The following is a 21,943-nucleotide window of genomic DNA, read 5'->3' on the forward strand; positions in this document are numbered from 1 at the left end:
ATTCTTTGCGTGCAGTCAGCTGCTACTGGTGTTGCTAGTTGTGACTGCTGATAACAGATGCCGTAGCAATCAATTCATGGAGTGAGTTGTATGTTTTGCGATAGTCTGTCTCTGACAAGCAAGCACAGGTGACATAGGTGCGAACACAGGAAGCTTGCAGACCCTCGCTGCCTGCAGACACCGAGCAGCCACACTAGGAGGGCGGCCTAAGCCGTAGGCGAAATGTACTCATTCGCTTTGGCGCTACGTCGAACTATAAATAATGCTGTCACTAGCGTGAGCGTCGTGGAAAGTCGGAAAAGTCGGCTGCGAGGGTGAGTGCCAAGTTTGGGGAGCGTTTCGTAGTATGCGCAGTGCAATGGAGACGCGGAAACTTGTTGTGGCCCAGTGTTTTGCAGTTGGACGACAAGATTGGTACACAGTAGTAAAGAGCGAGGCACTGAGTTGGCATAAATAATGTAGTGCACAATGGGGCTCGAGATGTGTTTGTTACCTCAGGTGCTGTATAATTGTCGACAAGGAGTGAAAACGGAGCAATTTGTGACGGCTCTTTCAATTTAAGACGTTAAAAACAGACGGAATTTGCATTTGTAATACCAGAGCATCGAAACTACTTGGAACTTTTGTGTATATGAACGGGTCCGCGCCTTTGTACTCTGCTCCCTTCACCGCTACAAACCAACCAATCCTCGTGTCCGTGCGCATCTGAGTCGCAAAGAATGGGAAATAGCGCAGTTTGCTCGTGCATGGGGCGTAGCTCAGTTGGTAGAGCGTTCGCTTGGCATGTGAAAGGTCCAGGGTTCAAGCCGCGGCGCCTCCATTTTTTGTGGTCAGTGCATGGTAAGTGTTGGTCGCGGCGAACCTAAAGGCACGCAAGATGTTGCAAAGCCAGCGTCACAGACTGATATGATGTATACTGACGTAAGGAGAGCAAGATGTAAGTGTGGGGACCGGCTGTTATCGAGGTGTCATCGAGTGCAGATCTGTCTTAGGTATCGCGGCTTAACCTCATTGAAGTCTAGAGGGTGGACAACACGTTGGTCTTACTCAGAGCGGTGTCCGAATTCTATTTTCGGCGTTATACGTGCCACTTTCATTGTGGCCAACTACGATTCGATACAGAATGCACGAAACCTGAAAGACACCCTAACGGATACATAGAGAGTAGTGTTTGTCTGCTGAATAATGGGAGTGCTAGGGTCTGTGTCGTCTATATGGCTGTATGTAGCACCATTAGTCTTAGGGGTGGCGGGCGTAGCTCAGATGGTAGAGCGCTTGCTTTGTATGCGAGAGGTACTGGGATCAATACCCAGTGCCTCTAGAATTTTTAACACACCAACATGCGCACCTTGATATGCAAGTGGAATAATTCACAGCCAGCAGATGTGTCTAGGAAGATACAAGCTTGCGCCGAGGTCACGTAAATCCCACTGCACATTCCTATTCTTTGCGTGCAGTCAGCTGCTACTGGTGTTGCTAGTTGTGACTGCTGATAACAGAAGCCGTAGCAATCAATTCATGGAGTGAGTTGTATGTTTTGCGATAGTCTGTCTCTGACAAGCAAGCACAGGTGACATAGGTGCGAACACAGGAAGCTTGCAGACCCTCGCTGCCTGCAGACACCGAGCAGCCACACTAGGAGGGCGGCCTAAGCCGTAGGCGAATTGTGCTCATTCGCTTTGGTGCGACGTCGAACTATAAATAATGCTGTCACTAGCGTGAGCGTTGCGTGAGCGTCGTGGAAAGTCGGAAAAGTCGGCTGCGAGGGTGAGTGCCAAGTTTGGGGAGCGTTTCGTAGTATGCGCAGTGCAATGGAGACGCGGAAACTTGTTGTGGCCCAGTGTTTTGCAGTTGGACGACAAGATTGGTACACAGTAGTAAAGAGCTAGGCACTGAGTTGGCATAAATAATGTAGTGCACAATGGGGCTCGAGATGTGTTTGTTACCTCAGGTGCTGTATAATTGTCGACAAGGAGTGAAAACGGAGCAATTTGTGACGGCTCTTTCAATTTAAGACGTTAAAAACAGACGGAATTTGCATTTGTAATACCAGAGCATCGAAACTACTTGGAACTTTTGTGTATATGAACGGGTCCGCGCCTTTGTACTCTGCTCCCTTCACCGCTACAAACCAACCAACCATTGTGTCCGTGCGCATCTGAGTCGCAAAGAATGGGGAATAACGCAGTTTGCTCGTGCATGGGGCGTAGCTCAGTTGGTAGAGCGTTCGCTTGGCATGTGAAAGGTCCAGGGTTCAAGCCACGGCGCCTCCATTTTTTGTGGTCAGTGCATGGTAAGTGTTGGTCGCGGCGAACCTAAAGGCACGCAAGATGTTGCAAAGCCAGCGTCACAGACTGATATGATGTATACTGACGTAAGGAGAGCAAGATGTAAGTGTGGGGACCGGCTGTTATCGAGGTGTCATCGAGTGCAGATCTGTCTTAGGTATCGCGGCTTAACCTCATTGAAGTCTAGAGGGTGGACAACACGTTGGTCTTACTCAGAGCGGTGTCCGAATTCTATTTTCGACGTTATACGTGCCACTTTCATTTTGGCCAACTACGATTCGATACAGAATGCACGAAACCTGAAAGACACCCTAACGGATACATAGAGAGTAGTGTTTGTCTGCTGAATAATGGGAGTGCAAGGGTCTGTGTCGTCTATATGGCTGTATGTAGCACCATTAGTCTTCGGGAGGGGCAGGCGTAGCTCAGATGGTAGAGCGCTCGCTTAGTATGCGAGAGGTACTGGGATCAATACCCAGTGCCTCCAGAATTTTTAACACACCTACATGCGCACCTTGATATGCAAGTGGAATAATTCACAACCAGCAGATGTGTCTAGGAAGATACAAGCGAATGATTAGCATCCACAATTGACAAGCGTGCTGTTATTAGTGCGCAGGAAGCACCCTCCTCCCACGCCTACACTTAATTTAGAAACAGTACAAGTGTTCCCGTAAGATTCTCAAGCCTATGTCGGAAAGATCTGCCTTGCGCCGAGTTCACGTAAATCCCACTGCACATTCCTATTCTTTGCGTGCAGTCAGCTGCTACTGGTGTTGCTAGTTGTGACTGCTGATAACAGATGCCGTAGCAATCAATTCATGGAGTGAGTTGTATGTTTTGCGATAGTCTGTCTCTGACAAGCAAGCACAGGTGACATAGGTGCGAACACAGGAAGCTTGCAGACCCTCGCTGCCTGCAGACACCGAGCAGCCACACTAGGAGGGCGGCCTAAGCCGTAGGCGATATGTACTCATTCGCTTTGGCGCGACGTCGAACTATAAATAATGCTGTCACTAGCGTGAGCGTCGTGGAAAGTCGGAAAAGTCGGCTGCGAGGGTGAGTGCCAAGTTTGGGGAGCGTTTCGTAGTATGCGCAGTGCAATGGAGACGCGGAAACTTGTTGTGGCCCAGTGTTTTGCAGTTGGACGACAAGATTGGTACGCAGTAGTAAAGAGCGAGGCACTGAGTTGGCATAAATAATGTAGTGCACAATGGGGCTCGAGATGTGTTTGTTACCTCAGGTGCTGTATAATTGTCGACAAGGAGTGAAAACGGAGCAATTTGTGACGGCTCTTTCAATTTAAGACGTTAAAAACAGACGGAATTTGCATTTGTAATACCAGAGCATCGAAACTACTTGGAACTTTTGTGTATATGAACGGGTCCGCGCCTTTGTACTCTGCTCCCTTCACCGCTACAAACCAACCAACCATCGTGTCCGTGCGCATCTGAGTCGCAAAGAATGGGGAATAGCGCAGTTTGCTCGTGCATGGGGCGTAGCTCAGTTGGTAGAGCGTTCGCTTGGCATGTGAAAGGTCCAGGGTTCAAGCCGCGGCGCCTACATTTTTTGTGGTCAGTGCATGGTAAGTGTTGGTCGCGGCAAACCTAAAGACACGCAAGATGTTGCAAAGCCAGCGTCACAGACTGATATGATGTATACTGACGTAAGGAGAGCAAGATGTAAGTGTGGGGACCGGCTGTTATCGAGGTGTCATCGAGTGCAGATCTGTCTTAGGTATCGCGGCTTAACCTCATTGAAGTCTAGAGGGTGGACAACACGTTGGTCTTACTCAGAGCGGTGTCCGAATTCTATTTTCGGCGTTATACGTGCCACTTTCATTGTGGCCAAACACGATTCGGTACAGAATGCACGAAACCTGAAAGACACCCTAACGGATACATAGAGAGTAGTGTTTGTCTGCTGAATAATGGGAGTACAAGGGTCTGTGTCGTCTATATGGCTGTATGTAGCACCATTAGTCTTCGGAGGAGGGGGCGGGCGTAGCTCAGATGGTAGAGCGCTCGCTTAGTATGCAAGAGGTACTTGGATCAATACCCAGTGCCTCCAGAATTTTTAACACACCTACATGCGCACCTTGATATGCAAGTGGAACAATTCACAACCAGCAGATGTGTCTAGGAAGATACAAGCGAATGATTAGCATCCACAATTGACAAGCGTGCTGTTATTAGTGCGCAGGAAGCACCCTCCTCCCACGCCTACACTTAATTTAGAAACAGTACAAGTGTTCCCGTAAGATTCTCAAGCCTATGTCGGAAAGATCTGCCTTGCGGCGAGTTCACGTAAATCCCACTGCACATTCCTATTCTTTGCGTGCAGTCAGCTGCTACTGGTGTTGCTAGTTGTGACTGCTGATAACAGATGCCGTAGCAATCAATTCATGGAGTGAGTTGTATGTTTTGCGATAGTCTGTCTCTGACAAGCAAGCACAGGTGACATAGGTGCGAACACAGGAAGCTTGCAGACCCTCGCTGCCTGCAGACACCGAGCAGCCACACTAGGAGGGCGGCCTAAGCCGTAGGCGAAATGTACTCATTCGCTTTGGCGCGACGTCGAACTATAAATAATGCTGTCACTAGCGTGAGCGTCGTGGAAAGTCGGAAAAGTCGGCTGCGAGGGTGAGTGTCAAGTTTGGGGAGCGTTTCGTAGTATGCGCAGTGCAATGGAGACGCGGAAACTTGTTGTGGCCCAGTGTTTTGCAGTTGGACGACAAGATTGGTACACAGTAGTAAAGAGCGAGGCACTGAGTTGGCATAAATAACGTAGTGCACAATGGGGCTCGAGATGTGTTTGTTACCTCAGGTGCTGTATAATTGTCGACAAGGAGTGAAAACGGAGCAATTTGTGACGGCTCTTTCAATTTAAGACGTTAAAAACAGACGGAATTTGCATTTGTAATACCAGAGCATCGAAACTACTTGGAACTTTTGTGTATATGAACGGGTCCGCGCCTTTGTACTCTGCTCCCTTCACCGCTAGAAACCAACCAACCATCGTGTCCGTGCGCATCTGAGTCGCAAACAATGGGGAATAGCGCAGTTTGCTCGTGCATGGGGCGTAGCTCAGTTGGTAGAGCGTTTGCTTGGCATGTGAAAGGTCCAGGGTTCAAGCCGCGGCGCCTCCATTTTTTGTGGTCAGTGCATGGTAAGTGTTGGTCGCGGCGAACCTAAAGGCACGCAAGATGTTGCAAAGCCAGCGTCACAGACTGATATGATGTATACTGACGTAAGGAGAGCAAGATGTAAGTGTGGGGACCGGCTGTTATCGAGGTGTCATCGAGTGCAGATCTGTCTTAGGTATCGCGGCTTAACCTCATTGAAGTCTAGAGGGTGGACAACACGTTGGTCTTACTCAGAGCGGTGTCCGAATTCTATTTTCGACGTTATACGTGCCACTTTCATTTTGGCCAACTACGATTCGATACAGAATGCACGAAACCTGAAAGACACCCTAACGGATACATAGAGAGTAGTGTTTGTCTGCTGAATAATGGGAGTGCAAGGGTCTGTGTCGTCTATATGGCTGTATGTAGCACCATTAGTCTTCGGGGGGGCGGGCGTAGCTCAGATGGTAGAGCGCTCGCTTAGAATATTTAACACACCTACATGCGCACCTTGATATGCAAGTGGAATAATTCACAACAAGCAGATGTGTCTAGGAAGATACAAGCGAATGATTAGCATCCACAATTGACAAGCGTGCTGTTATTAGTGCGCAGGAAGCACCCTCCTCCCACGCCTACACTTAATTTAGAAACAGTACAAGTGTTCCCGTAAGATTCTCAAGCCTATGTCGGAAAGATCTGCCTTGCGCCGAGTTCACGTAAATCCCACTGCACATTCCTATTCTTTGCGTGCAGTCAGCTGCTACTGGTGTTGCTAGTTGTGACTGCTGATAACAGATGCCGTAGCAATCAATTCATGGAGTGAGTTGTATGTTTTGCGATAGTCTGTCTCTGACAAGCAAGCACAGGTGACATAGGTGCGAACACAGGAAGCTTGCAGACCCTCGCTGCCTGCAGACACCGAGCAGCCACACTAGGAGGGCGGCCTAAGCCGTAGGCGAAATGTACTCATTCGCTTTGGCGCTACGTCGAACTATAAATAATGCTGTCACTAGCGTGAGCGTCGTGGAAAGTCGGAAAAGTCGGCTGCGAGGGTGAGTGCCAAGTTTGTGGAGCGTTTCGTAGTATGCGCAGTGCAATGGAGACGCGGAAACTTGTTGTGGCCCAGTGTTTTGCAGTTGGACGACAAGATTGGTACACAGTAGTAAAGAGCGAGGCACTGAGTTGGCATAAATAATGTAGTGCACAATGGGGCTCGAGATGTGTTTGTTACCTCAGGTGCTGTATAATTGTCGACAAGGAGTGAAAACGGAGCAATTTGTGACGGCTCTTTCAATTTAAGACGTTAAAAACAGACGGAATTTGCATTTGTAATACCAGAGCATCGAAACTACTTGGAACTTTTGTGTATATGAACGGGTCCGCGCCTTTGTACTCTGCTCCCTTCACCGCTACAAACCAACCAACCATCGTGTCCGTGCGCATCTGAGTCGCAAACAATGGGGAATAGCGCAGTTTGCTCGTGCATGGGGCGTAGCTCAGTTGGTAGAGCGTTCGCTTGGCATGTGAAAGGTCCAGGGTTCAAGCTGCGGCGCCTCCATTTTTTGTGGTCAGTGCATGGTAAGTGTTGGTCGCGGCGAACCTAAAGGCACGCAAGATGTTGCAAAGCCAGCGTCACAGACTGATATGATGTATACTGACGTAAGGAGAGCAAGATGTAAGTGTGGGGACCGGCTGTTATCGAGGTGTCATCGAGTGCAGATCTGTCTTAGGTATCGCGGCTTAACCTCATTGAAGTCTAGAGGGTGGACAACACGTTGGTCTTACTCAGAGCGGTGTCCGAATTCTATTTTCGGCGTTATACGTGCCACTTTCATTGTGGCCAAACACGATTCGGTACAGAATGCACGAAACCTGAAAGACACCCTAACGGATACATAGAGAGTAGTGTTTGTCTGCTGAATAATGGGAGTGCAAGGGTCTGTGTCGTCTATATGGCTGTATGTAGCACCATTAGTCTTCGGAGGAGGGGGCGGGCGTAGCTCAGATGGTAGAGCGCTCGCTTAGTATGCAAGAGGTACTTGGATCAATACCCAGTGCCTCATGAATTTTTAACACACCTACATGCGCACCTTGATATGCAAGTGGAACAATTCACAACCAGCAGATGTGTCTAGGAAGATACAAGCGAATGATTAGCATCCACAATTGACAAGCGTGCTGTTATTAGTGCGCAGGAAGCACTCTCCTCCCACGGCTACACTTAATTTAGAAACAGTACAAGTGTTCCCGTAAGATTCTCAAGCCTATGTCGGAAAGATCTGCCTTGCGCCGAGTTCACGTAAATCCCACTGCACATTCCTATTCTTTGCGTGCAGTCAGCTGCTACTGGTGTTGCTAGTTGTGACTGCTGATAACAGATGCCGTAGCAATCAATTCATGGAGTGAGTTGTATGTTTTGCGATAGTCTGTCTCTGACAAGCAAGCACAGGTGACATAGGTGCGAACACAGGAAGCTTGCAGACCCTCGCTGCCTGCAGACACCGAGCAGCCACACTAGGAGGGCGGCCTAAGCCGTAGGCGAAATGTACTCATTCGCTTTGGCGCGACGTCGAACTATAAATAATGCTGTCACTAGCGTGAGCGTCGTGGAAAGTCGGAAAAGTCGGCTGCGAGGGTGAGTGTCAAGTTTGGGGAGCGTTTCGTAGTATGCGCAGTGCAATGGAGACGCGGAAACTTGTTGTGGCCCAGTGTTTTGCAGTTGGACGACAAGATTGGTACACAGTAGTAAAGAGCGAGGCACTGAGTTGGCATAAATAACGTAGTGCACAATGGGGCTCGAGAAGTGTTTGTTACCTCAGGTGCTGTATAATTGTCGACAAGGAGTGAAAACGGAGCAATTTGTGACGGCTCTTTCAATATAAGACGTTAAAAACAGACGGAATTTGCATTTGTAATACCAGAGCATCGAAACTACTTGGAACTTTTGTGTATATGAACGGGTCCGCGCCTTTGTACTCCGCTCCCTTCACCGCTAGAAACCAACCAACCATCGTGTCCGTGCGCATCTGAGTCGCAAACAATGGGGAATAGCGCAGTTTGCTCGTGCATGGGGCGTACCTCAGTTGGTAGAGCGTTTGCTTGGCATGTGAAAGGTCCAGGGTTCAAGCCGCGGCGCCTCCATTTTTTGTGGTCAGTGCATGGTAAGTGTTGGTCGCGGCGAACCTAAAGGCACGCAAGATGTTGCAAAGCCAGCGTCACAGACTGATATGATGTATACTGACGTAAGGAGAGCAAGATGTAAGCGTGGGGACCGGCTGTTATCGAGGTGTCATCGAGTGCAGATCTGTCTTTGGTATCGCGGCTTAACCTCATTGAAGTCTAGAGGGTGGACAACACGTTGGTCTTACTCAGAGCGGTGTCCGAATTCTATTTTCGACGTTATACGTGCCACTTTCATTTTGGCCAACTACGATTCGATACAGAATGCACGAAACCTGAAAGACACCCTAACGGATACATAGAGAGTAGTGTTTGTCTGCTGAATAATGGGAGTGCAAGGGTCTGTGTCGTCTATATGGCTGTATGTAGCACCATTAGTCTTCGGGGGGGCGGGCGTAGCTCAGATGGTAGAGCGCTCGCTTAGAATTTTTAACACACCTACATGCGCACCTTGATATGCAAGTGGAATAATTCACAACCAGCAGATGTGTCTAGGAAGATACAAGCGAATGATTAGCATCCACAATTGACAAGCGTGCTGTTATTAGTGCGCAGGAAGCACCCTCCTCCCACGCCTACACTTAATTTAGAAACAGTACAAGTGTTCCCGTAAGATTCTCAAGCCTATGTCGGAAAGATCTGCCTTGCGCCGAGTTCACGTAAATCCCACTGCACATTCCTATTCTTTGCGTGCAGTCAGCTGCTACTGGTGTTGCTAGTTGTGACTGCTGATAACAGATGCCGTAGCAATCAATTCATGGAGTGAGTTGTATGTTTTGCGATAGTCTGTCTCTGACAAGCAAGCACAGGTGACATAGGTGCGAACACAGGAAGCTTGCAGACCCTCGCTGCCTGCAGACACCGAGCAGCCACACTAGGAGGGCGGCCTAAGCCGTAGGCGAAATGTACTCATTCGCTTTGGCGCGACGTCGAACTATAAATAATGCTGTCACTAGCGTGAGCGTCGTGGAAAGTCCGAAAAGTCGGCTGCGAGGGTGAGTGCCAAGTTTGGGGAGCGTTTCGTAGTATGCGCAGTGCAATGGAGACGCGGAAACTTGTTGTGGCCCAGTGTTTTGCAGTTGGACGACGAGATTGGTACACAGTAGTAAAGAGCGAGGCACTGAGTTGGCATAAATAATGTAGTGCACAATGGGGCTCGAGATGTGTTTGTTACCTCAGGTGCTGTATGATTGTCGACAAGGAGTGAAAACGGAGCAATTTGTGACGGCTCTTTCAATTTAAGACGTTAAAAACAGACGGAATTTGCATTTGTAATACCAGAGCATCGAAACTACTTGGAACTTTTGTGTATATGAACGGGTCCGCGCCTTTGTACTCTGCTCCCTTCACCGCTACAAACCAACCAACCATCGTGTCCGTGCGCATCTGAGTCGCAAACAATGGGGAATAGCGCAGTTTGCTCGTGCATGGGGCGTAGCTCAGTTGGTAGAGCGTTCGCTTGGCATGTGAAAGGTCCAGGGTTCAAGCTGCGGCGCCTCCATTTTTTGTGGTCAGTGCATGGTAAGTGTTGGTCGCGGCGAACCTAAAGGCACGCAAGATGTTGCAAAGCCAGCGTCACAGACTGATATGATGTATACTGACGTAAGGAGAGCAAGATGTAAGTGTGGGGACCGGCTGTTATCGAGGTGTCATCGAGTGCAGATCTGTCTTAGGTATCGCGGCTTAACCTCATTGAAGTCTAGAGGGTGGACAACACGTTGGTCTTACTCAGAGCGGTGTCCGAATTCTATTTTCGGCGTTATACGTGCCACTTTCATTGTGGCCAAACACGATTCGGTACAGAATGCACGAAACCTGAAAGACACCCTAACGGATACATAGAGAGTAGTGTTTGTCTGCTGAATAATGGGAGTGCAAGGGTCTGTGTCGTCTATATGGCTGTATGTAGCACCATTAGTCTTCGGAGGAGGGGGCGGGCGTAGCTCAGATGGTAGAGCGCTCGCTTAGTATGCAAGAGGTACTTGGATCAATACCCAGTGCCTCCAGAATTTTTAACACACCTACATGCGCACCTTGATATGCAAGTGGAACAATTCACAACCAGCAGATGTGTCTAGGAAGATACAAGCGAATGATTAGCATCCACAATTGACAAGCGTGCTGTTATTAGTGCGCAGGAAGCACTCTCCTCCCACGCCTACACTTAATTTAGAAACAGTACAAGTGTTCCCGTAAGATTCTCAAGCCTATGTCGGAAAGATCTGCCTTGCGCCGAGTTCACGTAAATCCCACTGCACATTCCTATTCTTTGCGTGCAGTCAGCTGCTACTGGTGTTGCTAGTTGTGACTGCTGATAACAGATGCCGTAGCAATCAATTCATGGAGTGAGTTGTATGTTTTGCGATAGTCTGTCTCTGACAAGCAAGCACAGGTGACATAGGTGCGAACACAGGAAGCTTGCAGACCCTCGCTGCCTGCAGACACCGAGCAGCCACACTAGGAGGGCGGCCTAAGCCGTAGGCGAAATGTACTCATTCGCTTTGGCGCGACGTCGAACTATAAATAATGCTGTCACTAGCGTGAGCGTCGTGGAAAGTCGGAAAAGTCGGCTGCGAGGGTGAGTGTCAAGTTTGGGGAGCGTTTCGTAGTATGCGCAGTGCAATGGAGACGCGGAAACTTGTTGTGGCCCAGTGTTTTGCAGTTGGACGACAAGATTGGTACACAGTAGTAAAGAGCGAGGCACTGAGTTGGCATAAATAACGTAGTGCACAATGGGGCTCGAGAAGTGTTTGTTACCTCAGGTGCTGTATAATTGTCGACAAGGAGTGAAAACGGAGCAATTTGTGACGGCTCTTTCAATATAAGACGTTAAAAACAGACGGAATTTGCATTTGTAATACCAGAGCATCGAAACTACTTGGAACTTTTGTGTATATGAATGGGTCCGCGCCTTTGTACTCCGCTCCCTTCACCGCTAGAAACCAACCAACCATCGTGTCCGTGCGCATCTGAGTCGCAAACAATGGGGAATAGCGCAGTTTGCTCGTGCATGGGGCGTAGCTCAGTTGGTAGAGCGTTTGCTTGGCAGGTGAAAGGTCCAGGGTTCAAGCCGCGGCGCCTCCATTTTTTGTGGTCAGTGCATGGTAAGTGTTGGTCGCGGCGAACCTAAAGGCACGCAAGATGTTGCAAAGCCAGCGTCACAGACTGATATGATGTATACTGACGTAAGGAGAGCAAGATGTAAGCGTGGGGACCGGCTGTTATCGAGGTGTCATCGAGTGCAGATCTGTCTTAGGTATCGCGGCTTAACCTCATTGAAGTCTAGAGGGTGGACAACACGTTGGTCTTACTCAGAGCGGTGTCCGAATTCTATTTTCGACGTTATACGTGCCACTTTCATTTTGGCCAACTACGATTCGATACAGAATGCACGAAACCTGAAAGACACCCTAACGGATACATAGAGAGTAGTGTTTGTCTGCTGAATAATGGGAGTGCAAGGGTCTGTGTCGTCTATATGGCTGTATGTAGCACCATTAGTCTTCGGGGGGGCGGGCGTAGCTCAGATGGTAGAGCGCTCGCTTAGAATTTTTAACACACCTACATGCGCACCTTGATATGCAAGTGGAATAATTCACAACCAGCAGATGTGTCTAGGAAGATACAAGCGAATGATTAGCATCCACAATTGACAAGCGTGCTGTTATTAGTGCGCAGGAAGCACCCTCCTCCCACGCCTACACTTAATTTAGAAACAGTACAAGTGTTCCCGTAAGATTCTCAAGCCTATGTCGGAAAGATCTGCCTTGCGCCGAGTTCACGTAAATCCCACTGCACATTCCTATTCTTTGCGTGCAGTCAGCTGCTACTGGTGTTGCTAGTTGTGACTGCTGATAACAGATGCCGTAGCAATCAATTCATGGAGTGAGTTGTATGTTTTGCGATAGTCTGTCTCTGACAAGCAAGCACAGGTGACATAGGTGCGAACACAGGAAGCTTGCAGACCCTCGCTGCCTGCAGACACCGAGCAGCCACACTAGGAGGGCGGCCTAAGCCGTAGGCGAAATGTACTCATTCGCTTTGGCGCGACGTCGAACTATAAATAATGCTGTCACTAGCGTGAGCGTCGTGGAAAGTCGGAAAAGTCGGCTGCGAGGGTGAGTGCCAAGTTTGGGGAGCGTTTCGTAGTATGCGCAGTGCAATGGAGACGCGGAAACTTGTTGTGGCCCAGTGTTTTGCAGTTGGACGACAAGATTGGTACACAGTAGTAAAGAGCGAGGCACTGAGTTGGCATAAATAATGTAGTGCACAATGGGGCTCGAGATGTGTTTGTTACCTCAGGTGCTGTATAATTGTCGACAAGGAGTGAAAACGGAGCAATTTGTGACGGCTCTTTCAATTTAAGACGTTAAAAACAGACGGAATTTGCATTTGTAATACCAGAGCATCGAAACTACTTGGAACTTTTGTGTATATGAACGGGTCCGCGCCTTTGTACTCTGCTCCCTTCACCGCTACAAAACAACCAACCATCGTGTCCGTGCGCATCTGAGTCGCAAAGAATGGGGAATAGCGCAGTTTGCTCGTGCATGGGGCGTAGCTCAGTTGGTAGAGCGTTCGCTTGGCATGTGAAAGGTCCAGGGTTCAAGCCGCGGCGCCTCCATTTTTTGTGGTCAGTGCATGGTAAGTGTTGGTCGCGGCGAACCTAAAGGCACGCAAGATGTTGCAAAGCCAGCGTCACAGACTGATATGATGTATACTGACGTAAGGAGAGCAAGATGTAAGTGTGGGGACCGGCTGTTATCGAGGTGTCATCGAGTGCAGATCTGTCTTAGGTATCGCGGCTTAACCTCATTGAAGTCTAGAGGGTGGACAACACGTTGGTCTTACTCAGAGCGGTGTCCGAATTCTATTTTCGACGTTATACGTGCCACTTTCATTTTGGCCAACTACGATTCGATGCAGAATGCACGAAACCTGAAAGACACCCTAACGGATACATAGAGAGTAGTGTTTGTCTGCTGAATAATGGGAGTGCAAGGGTCTGTGTCGTCTATATGGCTGTATGTAGCACCATTAGTCTTCGGGGGGGCGGGCGTAGCTCAGATGGTAGAGCGCTTGCTTAGTATGCGAGAGGTACTGGGATCAATACCCAGTGCCTCCAGAATTTTTAACACACCTACATGCGCACCTTGATATGCAAGTGGAATAATTGACAACCAGCAGATGTGTCTAGGAAGAGACAAGCGAATGATTAGCATCCACAATTGACAAGCGTGATGTTATTAGTGCGCAGGAAGCACCCTCCTCCCACGCCTACACTTAATTCAGAAACAGTACAAGTGTTCCCGTAAGATTCTCAAGCCTATGTCGGAAAGATCTGCCTTGCGCCGAGTTCACGTAAATCCCACTGCACATTCCTATTCTTTGCGTGCAGTCAGCTGCTACTGGTGTTGCTAGATGTGACTGCTGATAACAGATGCCGTAGCAATCAATTCATGGAGTGAGTTGTATGTTTTGCGATAGTCTGTCTCTGACAAGCAAGCACAGGTGACATAGGTGCGAACACAGGAAGCTTGCAGACCCTCGCTGCCTGCAGACACCGAGCAGCCACACTAGGAGGGCGGCCTAAGCCGTAGGCGAAATGTACTCATTCGCTTTGGCGCGACGTCGAACTATAAATAATGCTGTCACTAGCGTGAGCGTCGTGGAAAGTCGGAAAAGTCGGCTGCGAGGGTGAGTGCCAAGTTTGGGGAGCGTTTCGTAGTATGCGCAGTGCAATGGAGACGCGGAAACTTGTTGTGGCCCAGTGTTTTGCAGTTGGACGACGAGATTGGTACACAGTAGTAAAGAGCGAGGCACTGAGTTGGCATAAATAATGTAGTGCACAATGGGGCTCGAGATGTGTTTGTTACCTCAGGTGCTGTATAATTGTCGACAAGGAGTGAAAACGGAGCAATTTGTGACGGCTCTTTCAATTTAAGACGTTAAAAACAGACGGAATTTGCATTTGTAATACCAGAGCATCGAAACTACTTGGAACTTTTGTGTATATGAACGGGTCCGCGCCTTTGTACTCTGCTCCCTTCACCGCTACAAACCAACCAACCATCGTGTCCGTGCGCATCTGAGTCGCAAAGAATGGGGAATAGCGCAGTTTGCTCGTGCATGGGGCGTAGCTCAGTTGGTAGAGCGTTCGCTTGGCATGTGAAAGGTCCAGGGTTCAAGCCGCGGCGCCTCCATTTTTTGTGGTCAGTGCATGGTAAGTGTTGGTCGCGGCGAACCTAAAGGCACGCAAGATGTTGCAAAGCCAGCGTCACAGACTGATATGATGTATACTGACGTAAGGAGAGCAAGATGTAAGTGTGGGGACCGGCTGTTATCGAGGTGTCATCGAGTGCAGATCTGTCTTAGGTATCGCGGCTTAACCTCATTGAAGTCTAGAGGGTGGACAACACGTTGGTCTTACTCAGAGCGGTGTCCGAATTCTATTTTCGACGTTATACGTGCCACTTTCATTTTGGCCAACTACGATTCGATACAGAATGCACGAAACCTGAAAGACACCCTAACGGATACATAGAGAGTAGTGTTTGTCTGCTGAATAATGGGAGTGCAAGGGTCTGTGTCGTCTATATGGCTGTATGTAGCACCATTAGTCTTCGGGGGGGCGGGCGTAGCTCAGATGGTAGAGCGCTTGCTTAGTATGCGAGAGGTACTGGGATCAATACCCAGTGCCTCCAGAATTTTTAACACACCTACATGCGCACCTTGATATGCAAGTGGAATAATTCACAACCAGCAGATGTGTCTAGGAAGAGACAAGCGAATGATTAGCATCCACAATTGACAAGCGTGCTGTTATTAGTGCGCAGGAAGCACCCTCCTCCCACGCCTACACTTAATTCAGAAACAGTACAAGTGTTCCCGTAAGATTCTCAAGCCTATGTCGGAAAGATCTGCCTTGCGCCGAGTTCACGTAAATCCCACTGCACATTCCTATTCTTTGCGTGCAGTCAGCTGCTACTGGTGTTGCTAGATGTGACTGCTGATAACAGATGCCGTAGCAATCAATTCATGGAGTGAGTTGTATGTTTTGCGATAGTCTGTCTCTGACAAGCAAGCACAGGTGACATAGGTGCGAACACAGGAAGCTTGCAGACCCTCGCTGCCTGCAGACACCGAGCAGCCACACTAGGAGGGCGGCCTAAGCCGTAGGCGAAATGTACTCATTCGCTTTGGCGCGACGTCGAACTATAAATAATGCTGTCACTAGCGTGAGCGTCGTGGAAAGTCGGAAAAGTCGGCTGCGAGGGTGAGTGCCAAGTTTGGGGAGCGTTTCGTAGTATGCGCAGTGCAATGGAGACGCGGAAACTTGTTGTGGCCCAGTGTTTTGCAGTTGGACGACGAGATTGGTACACAGTAGTAAAGAGCGAGGCACTGAGTTGGCATAAATAATGTAGTGCACAATGGGGCTCGAGATGTGTTTGTTACCTCAGGTGCTGTATAATTGTCGACAAGGAGTGAAAACGGAGCAATTTGTGACGGCTCTTTCAATTTAAGACGTTAAAAACAGACGGAATTTGCATTTGTAATACCAGAGCATCGAAACTACTTGGAACTTTTGTGTATATGAACGGGTCCGCGCCTTTGTACTCTGCTCCCTTCACCGCTACAAACCAACCAACCATCGTGTCCGTGCGCATCTGAGTCGCAAACAATGGGGAAAGCGCAGTTTGCTCGTGTATGGGGCGTAGCTCAGTTGGTAGAGCGTTCGCTTGGCATGTGAAAAGTCCAGGGTTCAAGCTGCGGCGCCTCCATTTTTTGTGGTCAGTGCATGGTAAGTGTTGGTCGCGGCGAACCTAAAGGCACGCAAGATGTTGCAAAGCCAGCGTCACAGACTAATATGATGTATACTGACGTAAGGAGAGCAAGATGTAAGTGTGGGGACCGGCTGTTATCGAGGTGTCATCGAGTGCAGATCTGTCTTAGGTATCGCGGCTTAACCTCATTTAAGTATAGAGGGTGGACAACACGTTGGTCTTACTCAGAGCGGTGTCCGAATTCTATTTTCGACGTTATACGTGCCACTTTCATTTTGGCCAACTACGATTCGATACAGAATGCACGAAACCTGAAAGACACCCTAACGGATACATAGAGAGTAGTGTTTGTCTGCTGTATAATGGGAGTGCAAGGGTCTGTGTCGTCTATATGGCTGTATGTAGCACCATTAGTCTTCGGGGGGGGCGGGCGTAGCTCTGATGGTAGAGCGCTCGCTTAGTATGCGAGAGGTACTGGGATGAATACCCAGTGCCTCCAGAATTTTTAACACACCTACATGCGCACCTTGATATGCAAGTGGAATAATTGACAACCAGCAGATGTGTCTAGGAAGATACAAGCGAATGATTAGCATCCACAATTGACAAGCGTGCTGTTATTAGTGCGCAGGAAGCACCCTCCTCCCACGCCTACACTTAATTTAGAAACAGTACAAGTGTTCCCGTAAGATTCTCAAGCCTATGTCGGAAAGATCTGCCTTGCGCCGAGTTCACGTAAATCCCACTGCACATTCCTATTCTTTGCGTGCAGTCAGCTGCTACTGGTGTTGCTAGTTGTGACTGCTGATAACAGATGCCGTAGCAATCAATTCATGGAGTGAGTTGTATGTTTTGCGATAGTCTGTCTCTGACAAGCAAGCACAGGTGACATAGGTGCGAACACAGGAAGCTTGCAGACCCTCGCTGCCTGCAGACACCGAGCAGCCACACTAGGAGGGCGGCCTAAGCCGTAGGCGAAATGTACTCATTCGCTTTGGCGCGACGTCGAACTATAAATAATGCTGTCACTAGCGTGAGCGTCGTGGAAAGTCGGAAAAGTCGGCTGCGAGGGTGAGTGCCAAGTTTGGGGAGCGTTTCGTAGTATGCGCAGTGCAATGGAGACGCGGAAACTTGTTGTGGCCCAGTGTTTTGCAGTTGGACGACAAGATTGGTACACAGTAGTAAAGAGCGAGGCACTGAGTTGGCATAAATAATGTAGTGCACAATGGGGCTCGAGATGTGTTTGTTACCTCAGGTGCTGTATAATTGTCGACAAGGAGTGAAAACGGAGCAATTTGTGACGGCTCTTTCAATTTAAGACGTTAAAAACAGACGGAATTTGCATTTGTAATACCAGAGCATCGAAACTACTTGGAACTTTTGTGTATATGAACGGGTCCGCGCCTTTGTACTCTGCTACCTTCACCGCTACAAACCAACCAACCATCGTGTCCGTGCGCATCTGAGTCGCAAAGAATGGGGAATAGCGCAGTTTGCTCGTGCATGGGGCGTAGCTCAGTTGGTAGAGCGTTCGCTTGGCATGTGAAAGGTCCAGGGTTCAAGCCGCGGCGCCTCCATTTTTTGTGGTCAGTGCATGGTAAGTGTTGGTCGCGGCGAACCTAAAGGCACGCAAGATGTTGCAAAGCCAGCGTCACAGACTGATATGATATATACTGACGTAAGGAGAGCAAGATGTAAGTGTGGGGACCGGCTGTTATCGAGGTGTCATCGAGTGCAGATCTGTCTTAGGTATCGCGGCTTAACCTCATTGAAGTCTAGAGGGTGGACAACACGTTGGTCTTACTCAGAGCGGTGTCCGAATTCTATTTTCCACGTTATACGTGCCACTTTCATTTTGGCCAACTACGATTCGATACAGAATGCACGAAACCTGAAAGACACCCTAAAGGATACAAAGAGAGTAGTGTTTGTCTGCTGTATAATGGGAGTGCAAGGGTCTGTGTCGTCTATATGGCTGTATGTAGCACCATTAGTCTTCGGGGGGGCGGGCGTAGCTCAGATGGTAGAGCGCTCGCTTAGTATGTGAGAGGTACTGGGATCAATACCCAGTGCCTCCAGAATTTTTAACACACCTACATGCGCACCTTGATATGCAAGTGGAATAATTCACAACCAGCAGATGTGTCTAGGAAGATACAAGCGAATGATTAGCATCCACAATTGACAAGCGTGCTGTTATTAGTGCGCAGGAAGCACCCTCCTCCCACGCCTACACTTAATTTAGAAACAGTACAAGTGTTCCCGTAAGATTCTCAAGCCTATGTCGGAAAGATCTGCCTTGCGCCGAGTTCACGTAAATCCCACTGCACATTCCTATTCTTTGCGTGCAGTCAGCTGCTACTGGTGTTGCTAGTTGTGACTGCTGATAACAGATGCCGTAGCAATCAATTCATGGAGTGAGTTGTATGTTTTGCGATAGTCTGTCTCTGACAAGCAAGCACAGGTGACATAGGTGCGAACACAGGAAGCTTGCAGACCCTCGCTGCCTGCAGACACCGAGCAGCCACACTAGGAGGGCGGCCTAAGCCGTAGGCGAAATGTACTCATTCGCTTTGGCGCGACGTCGAACTATAAATAATGCTGTCACTAGCGTGAGCGTCGTGGAAAGTCGGAAAAGTCGGCTGCGAGGGTGAGTGCCAAGTTTGGGGAGCGTTTCGTAGTATGCGCAGTGCAATGGAGACGCGGAAACTTGTTGTGGCCCAGTGTTTTGCAGTTGGACGACGAGATTGGTACACAGTAGTAAAGAGCGAGGCACTGTGTTGGCATAAATAATGTAGTGCACAATGGGGCTCGAGATGTGTTTGTTACCTCAGGTGCTGTATAATTGTCGACAAGGAGTGAAAACGGAGCAATTTGTGACGGCTCTTTCAATTTAAGACGTTAAAAACAGACGGAATTTGCATTTGTAATACCAGAGCATCGAAACTACTTGGAACTTTTGTGTATATGAACGGGTCCGCGCCTTTGTACTCTGCTCCCTTCACCGCTACAAACCAACCAACCATCGTGTCCGTGCGCATCTGAGTCGCAAAGAATGGGGAATAGCGCAGTTTGCTCGTCATGGGGCGTAGCTCAGTTGGTAGAGCGTTCGCTTGGCATGTGAAAGGTCCAGGGTTCAAGCCGCGGCGCTTCCATTTTTTGTGGTCAGTGCATGGTAAGTGTTGGTCGCGGCGAACCTAAAGGCACGCAAGATGTTGCAAAGCCAGCGTCACAGACTGATATGATGTATACTGACGTAAGGAGAGCAAGATGTAAGTGTGTGGACCGGCTGTTATCGAGGTGTCATCGAGTGCAGATCTGTCTTAGGTATCGCGGCTTAACCTCATTGAAGTCTAGAGGGTGGACAACACGTTGGTCTTACTCAGAGCGGTGTCCGAATTCTATTTTCGACGTTATACGTGAGACTTTCATTTTGGCCAACTACGATTCGATACAGAATGCACGAAACATGAAAGACACCCTAACGGATACATAGAGAGTAGTGTTTGTCTGCTGAATAATGGGAGTGCAAGGGTCTGTGTCGTCTATATGGCTGTATGTAGCACCATTAGTTTTCGGGGGGGCGGGCGTAGCTCAGATGGTAGAGCGCTCGCTTAGTATGCGAGAGGTACTGGGATCAATACCCAGTGCCTCCAGAATTTTTAACACACCTACATGCGCACCTTGATATGCAAGTGGAATAATTCACAACCAGCAAATGTGTCTAGGAAGATACAAGCGAATGATTAGCATCCACAATTGACAAGCGTGCTGTTATTAGTGCGCAGGAAGCACCCTCCTCCCACGCCTACACTTAATTCAGAAACAGTACAAGTGTTCCCGTAAGATTCTCAAGCCTATGTCGGAAAGATCTGCCTTGCGCCGAGTTCACGTAAATCCCACTGCACATTCCTATTCTTTGCGTGCAGTCAGCTCCTACTGGTGTTGCTAGTTGTGACTGCTGATAACAGATGCCGTAGCAATCAATTCATGGAGTGAGTTGTATGTTTTGCGATAGTCTGTCTCTGACAAGCAAGCACAGGTGACATAGGTGCGAACACAGGAAGCTTGCAGACCCTCGCTGCCTGCAGACACCGAGCAGCCACACTAGGAGGGCGGCCTAAGCCGTAGGCGAAATGTACTCATTCGCTTTGGCGCGACGTCGAACTATAAATAATGCTGTCACTAGCGTGAGCGTCGTGGAAAGTCGGAAAAGTCGGCTGCGAGGGTGAGTGCCAAGTTTGGGGAGCGTTTCATAGTATGCGCAGTGCAATGGAGACGCGGAAACTTGTTGTGGCCCAGTGTTTTGCAGTTGGACGACAAGATTGTTACACAGTAGTAAAGAAAGAGGCACTGAGTTGGCATAAATAATGGAGTGCACAATGGGGCTCGAGATGTGTTTGTTACCTCAGGTGCTGTATAATTGTCGACAAGGAGTGAAAACGGAGCAATTTGTGACGGCTCTTTCAATTTAAGACGTTAAAAATAGACGGAATTTGCATTTGTAATACCAGAGCATCGACACCACTTGGAACTTTTGTGTATATGAACGGGTCCGCGCCTTTGTACTCTGCTCCCTTCACCGCTACAAACCAACCAACCATCGTGTCCGTGCGCATCTGAGTCGCAAAGAATGGGGAATAGCGCAGTTTGCTCGTGCATGGGGCGTAGCTCAGTTGGTAGAGCGTTCGCTTGGCATGTGAAAGGTCCAGGGTTCAAGCCGCGGCGCCTCCATTTTTTGTGGTTAGTGCATGGTAAGTGTTGGTCGCGGCGAACCTAAAGGCACGCAAGATGTTGCAAAGCCAGCGTCACAGACTGATATGATGTATACTGACGTAAGGAGAGCAAGATGTAAGTGTGGGGACCGGCTGTTATCGAGGTGTCATCGAGTGCAGATCTGTCTTAGGTATCGCGGCTTAACCTCATTGAAGTCTAGAGGGTGGACAACACGTTGGTCTTACTCAGAGCGGTGTCCGAATTCTATTTTCGACGTTATACGTGCCACTTTCATTTTGGCCAACTACGATTCGATACAGAATGCACGAAACCTGAAAGACACCCTAACGGATACATAGAGAGTAGTGTTTGTCTGCTGAATAATGGGAGTGCAAGGGTCTGTGTCGTCTATATGGCTGTATGTAGCACCATTAGTCTTCGTTGGGGGCGGGCGTAGCTCAGATGGTAGAGCGCTCGCTTAGTATGCGAGAGGTACTGGGATCAATACCCAGTGCCTCCAGAACTTTTAACACACCTCCATGCGCACCTTGATATGCAAGTGGAATAATTCACAACCAGCAGATGTGTCTAGGAAGATACAAGCGAATGATTAGCATCCACAATTGACAAGCGTGCTGTTATTAGTGCGCAGGAAGCACCCTCCTCCCACGCCTACACTTAATTTAGAAACAGTACAAGTGTTCCCGTAAGATTCTCAAGCCTATGTCGGAAAGATCTGCCTTGCGCCGAGTTCACGTAAATCCCACTGCACATTCCTATTCTTTGCGTGCAGTCAGCTGCTACTGGTGTTGCTAGTTGTGACTGCTGATAACAGATGCCGTAGC

Source organism: Schistocerca gregaria, chromosome 10, assembly GCF_023897955.1.
Source record: "Schistocerca gregaria isolate iqSchGreg1 chromosome 10, iqSchGreg1.2, whole genome shotgun sequence".
NCBI classification, from domain to species: domain Eukaryota; kingdom Metazoa; phylum Arthropoda; class Insecta; order Orthoptera; family Acrididae; genus Schistocerca; species Schistocerca gregaria.